The sequence below is a fragment of the Sceloporus occidentalis genome, unplaced genomic scaffold (genome assembly GCF_023333645.1).
Source record: "Sceloporus occidentalis isolate IW3139 unplaced genomic scaffold, rSceOcc1.0.p SCAF_36, whole genome shotgun sequence".
In the NCBI taxonomy this organism is placed as follows: domain Eukaryota; kingdom Metazoa; phylum Chordata; class Lepidosauria; order Squamata; family Phrynosomatidae; genus Sceloporus; species Sceloporus occidentalis.
In genome coordinates this window covers 5043040-5048994 of record NW_028317016.1, presented here as the reverse complement: position 1 = coordinate 5048994, position 5955 = coordinate 5043040, and positions in this window count along the sequence as shown.

Sequence of the window (5955 nt, the reverse complement as noted above, 5' to 3'; positions counted from 1 at the left end):
CTCCTCTCTGATGTAATTCTACTTGGAAGAATAAATGTAAGTTAATGAATTTCAGCAGTACAATTCAATGAGTTAGTAATAATGATATTTGAAGGTATTTTCGTTATTGGCATCTTTTGAAGGTACCAACATAGAAAAACATACGCTTTTGGCATGTAAAAGGTCTTATCTTTTCTACAAACACATCTAGCCCTTTCTTAAATACATACAGTATATTGTATTAAAAATCACCACCTCTGTAGGTAGTGCATTTTATTCGTTCTTACTGTAAAGGATGGCCCTGTGTTTTCTGAAAAGGTCCACAGAGTCAACCTTTGGTGTGTAGTGTATTTTATAAGGTTATCATATTCCCCCTGTGTGTTTTATAGTGCAAACAAATTTAATCTTTACTAATTTAGTAGCTTATATATCTCTGGACTTTTTCTTGCTCCACAATATATTTTTAAGGTGGGATCTTTTGCCTTTCAAGAGGCAAAATGCTATTTTTTCTGTAAGTCATTCTCACGTAATATCTTACTCGCCATTACACGTGATTGACATTTTATGCTATTCAACCCTGCTGGCTAAAATAAACCCATCCTTCTCATATATTAATAGGGTTTTCTTGTTCCACAGTATATTTTCTTTAAGCATGTGCAGGCGCTACTTCTAGTTAAATTAAACAAATTTACAGTGTATTACAATGATACCATACAATTAGTTATGTTGGCCTAATTCATTGTGGGGATAAAAGGGTTAGAAATGTTAATCTTTATGATGAAAATATCCATTAACTTAAAGAAAAAAAATTAGACAATAAAAGCTATGGATTACAGACTATATATATAAACATTGATTTATATTTGTTAATTAGCTCCGTGTTTTTGTGGGTTTTTTGCAGGGTCTGCAGAAGAAATGTGTGGTGGATATTGAAGGACAGTCATGATTATTTTTTTTTATCCATTGCAATTAAATTAAATATCAAAATACCAACTGACAATAGGAAGTGCGTAATATGGATTTGGGAAAGTCTACATATTTTTGTACTAAAGTGAGACAAACAGATTATTGGTTTTAACCAATGGCCCATACAGAAAATGTATACAGCAGGACTGCATTACAGTCATTGCTGCCCTGGATGGATTATAAGCATCCTAGTGTTGGAGTCATCTTATTCCAAGCATTTTGTATACAACGAGCTAGCTGGGGTATTGGGCCAATGCAGAATTTTCACATGGTATGGAATGTTGATCCACCCATTTTAGGCTGTCGTGACCATTCTCTACCCTTTTGAGGAATATCCTGCCCCTTATATTTATTATATGTTCAGTCTACGTCCAAAGTCTGCTTGTTATATCTGAAGCTTCGCTTTTCCCCACATATTGTAATTTCCTTAGTTCAGATTTTATTTTTTTGATACATGTCGGAATCCATTTTGCATGCGCTTTGCTGATGCAAATCAGTCCATGTGCTTTTTTGCTATTGGAGTTAGAAAACAAGATTAAATATACTTCCCGAACATGCGTCACAGTGGTCCTATTGACGTCAATTAGAGTACTAACAGCCAATTCCATGCAAATCCATGCAAAATGAAAATTATGTTAATCATATGTACATGTACAGAATGCTACCATCAGCATGTAGATTGGATATAACTAGGTTTTGTGATATATCACAATGTTATGTCACTCTACTTTCCTAGGTTTTTTTTTTTACTTATTTATGTGTCACTGTTTGTGTAAGATGTAGACATTTTTATACTTCTTCACCAAGAGCACATAAAAAGTAGGTTTGCAACTGCCCTCAAGAATATGAATGTCTGATGGAAAACCATTTCTTGTGAGCTTAAAATAATTTGGGGTAGAGAAGGTTATACTGCAGAGTAAAAAAATGTTATTCAGTCTCAAAACCCATTTCAATGTATCAAATCGAGTTGCAAGTAAAAACATATAATCATGATTTATTTATGATAAATCATGTTCCCGGTTTTTTAATGCCTTGCCACAGTATATTTACCATATTGCTGCCTGAGAAAGCCACATTAGGTGTTTTTCCTGTACTCTACTATTGATGTCTACAGATTGTTAAATGTGATTTGAGAGTGGCTGCGCCATTCATCTCCACCTACCATATTAACTGTGACAGGTCACTTGCCACTATGTGACCGAACCTGCAACATCTATTACCACCTATTCTATTCCCTGTGGCATGTAGCTTACATTCAAAGCAACCAGTCATAAACTATTGTGTGACCAATATGGTATCATCCATCATCAGTTACCACGTACTCCATGGCAGGTCATTTACCATCATCTTTACCATTAACTTTAGAGGTGCAGGATTTAGGGTAGCTTACATGAGGTGATGCTACTCCCCTGCTTCCTCCGTCTCATGCTTTGTGCATCAATAGGGCCAACATTCTACCGTCCATTGTCAAGTGCAGTGTAATGGCCTGTAAGTCACAGTTTTTATTGGTGATACCTTTTTTCACCGTATCAGTATCAAAGGACTCATTTTTACAAGAAACATTTTTATTACAATCTCTGAACTGTCTTTAACTTGCAGTATTATGATAGCTTCTCTATGTCTATTTGAAAGAAAAAAATCAGACCTACAGATGAATGCAAGCACTTGTAAGCACTGGCTTTGCCATGTTAATGAAGTGAATACCTAGGGTATCACAGCAGTCACATGACTACCACCCACCTATCGAGTCCCCAAGGATTGCCCTTTACACTGGGACCCAGCTGGAACAAGGCACACAAAGAAGATGTACTCAATGTACTGCATGTCATTGTTTACATTATGCTACAGAATATCGTTTTGAATGCATTCATAGAGACATTTTTTTTTATTTTGGGACTAGTTTCTGTGTGTTCGTGTGAAACTATTTTTAGAAACAGAGTTCCAAATTTAGTTTTTTACACTATTTATTGTGGCAGATATTGGCAATAATATTATATAAGTTAAAAAATTTACTGTACAGCAAAAACTGTTTTTACGGTTAAGTCTTGGTGCCATTACGTGCAAGCTATTTTACTGTGTGAGACATTGGAGTTTATTCACTAAAACAGGAGCTGAGACTGCAGGAGACTTGGAGTATCAACTCACTGGCTTTACTATACCATATGAAGACCCACATCCACTGTTCCTACTTAAAAAAGAGCTCAGTTAGTCCGTTCTTAAAAACTTTCCATTAAAATATGATGAAGAACTAGGATTTGTCTTTTATATTATATAGTTAGGTCAGGAAGTTGAAACCACAGCTCTCTTGGTGACGCTAAAGGACTACATTACCCAGCTTACCATGTTATTGTGTGGCTTTTGGACTACCTGACAAAGACAAAGATCTAATCTGCAACTGGTATTTTTTAGTATACCTATTGGACTATCTGACGAGAATATCACAGAATGTACCTCGCTACTACTTGCACCTAAACCAGTTTTGTATCTGGCTGCTTCTAAGTGCTACTGGACTACCTTGTAGAGACTATCACCCAATTAATCTTTCAAATGGCTGCCTCTAAGTGTACATAAATAATAATTAAGAACATATTACATTTGCATATATCTATGACAGTGTTAAATGTATCTAATAAAGTCTTTTTTTCTATTTATTATAAAAATATAGTAACTTTTTGGTTAAAAAAATGAATCATTGAAGTAAACTAATTGGAATAAAATAAACACTGTGTGGTTAATGTTGACTCAAATCTGTTCTAATCCAAGCAGTTATTTCTATTTGATGCATTTATTTCTATTTGAACTGTCTTCTAGCGTGCATGGCTTTTGTGATATGATTTCTACTGATTCGAAGCTAGTTAGAAAGTTAGTAGGGCTATATACAGTGTTAGGTAAATCCATTAGGCACATCAATCATGTACCTTAGGGGTCCCTAAGTCTTGATCCTCTAATGGATAATGTGACCATATGGCAAGAGTAGCCATCCAGACTACTGCATCTGTGGTGTTAACTTAGCACTTATGTGACATAACATGACCATAAGATGACACACACCTTGAAACGTGAAATGCAAAGCCTAGATGGAAATCCTAGGAATATGGGGTTCAACTTAATAATGAGTCTTAAATCTAGACTTTTGGAAGAAAAAAAATCATAACAGTAATGTATTCAACTCACAATGCACAACTCCAAATCACACGTGTTGACCACTCAAACTCACATAAATGAGCAAGTGTATCCAGGAGTGAGCCTAAGAGTAGTGGGCCCTGGGGCAGTTCTTCTTCTGCACCCCCCATTACTAAAGCATGAACTTGACTGGCCAACACAGAGCCCTGACCTCAACACCATCGAACACCTTTGAGATGAACTGGAACAGAAATTGCAAGCCAGGCCTTCTCGTTCAACATCAGTGCCTGATCATATTATGTCAAGAAGACCTGCAGGGAAGGAGGACCTCCTTGCCATAGTAGGTCTGTGGAGGTACTGGCCTGTGTCAGACCTAGGGCAATCAACTCCATACACTACTGCACTAACCCCATTTTAGGCAGCTAGAATGTTCTCGCCTGTGTTACAGGACAAATGCATGCAGATCACAGTAAATGTAGGGTACAATAAATATGGTGTATGCCTAACAGGACCGCATCAGAGGATGCTGGGAATGTCACAAATCAAAGAGAAATGTGTACATATCTTATATAGAGTACTTATTAAAGTAAATTACCATCATTGGGCACATATAATGGTGGATTAAAAAGAAGAGCTAAGCATTTTAACTGATTGATATCACTATACCAGGCTTCTGCTCATAGGGTCAGGCTACTGGACGTACTGGCATGTCATATTGGGCGTGCAGGGGGTAAAAGGCGTGTTGATCATTAGAAAACCCTTAAGCAATTATCCTTGCATAGCTAGAAAGGTCATTGTATTCCATGAAAAAAGTGACCCAAACTTGCCCTGAGCGGTAGTATATATTGAGGATCCTTTGCCTCTACAGGTATCCATCACTGGTCCACCAATGACTTGAGGACCCGAGTGACCTACACTAGGTTTGGAATCAGCCCTAGCTTTATGACATTGGAAATAGTACCACTATTGGTATTAAGGATAATGGTGCATAAATATACTACGCTACATAGTATTTGTTGTGTATGTTTTGAACTTGTGTTTCCTTTTAATGTATCTTTTTAAGGCTTGAAGGTATGTCTGCATCAAGAAGCATTACACAAGAAGGTTGTTTTATTTGAGTATTGAGATTGTATGAAATACATGGATGGAGGGGGGTTAAGAGAATTCTATCCCCATGTATGTGTCCTGTTTCTCCACCCACCAGCTCCTTGGCTTGCAGGAAGTGCATTCGGCTGAACACATTGCCTCCTTGCAACTAATACTTCTCACTGCCAGAAGGTATCAGCCTGTGTAAAAGATCTGAGCAGTCCTGCCAAGACCTCCTTAAGAGCATGTGTGGAATCACTAGGACCACTTTCCTTCTAGTGAGTGGCTGCTTGAAGCAGGCGATGTTTGGGTGGAAAACATCCCCTGAATTGGTACAAGGTAGAGAAGGAGGCAAATGCATTGAGACATTCGTGTTGCCATCGCTACCAGAGAGTTGTGAAAAATAATGTACAACCGACACAAATATAGCTAAAACGGTTTAAGTATATTACCGCCGCAGTAATGACTAAACAATTAACAAGAATTGCTGACATGGCGACAAGGGCACTTGTACATCTTTGCGCCTAGCTTTCTATTAATAAGAACACCCACTCTACCTCGCAGCGCTCGGTAATTACGTCTTCAGCGGTCTCTTCACTTACGGCTCTACTGTCTGGATCACGTGACCGTGGCACGTGACATCAGTAGGTCATCCGCAGAATAGAATCGAGCCAGTGACACATTTGAAAGGATTTTTCTTATAGTTATGGTCGAGTACGTGTAGCGGATGGACAGTCCTATAACTATTGCGGGTAAATCACGGACATGTTTGCTATAGTGCAGTTATCGGCTTTTACATTA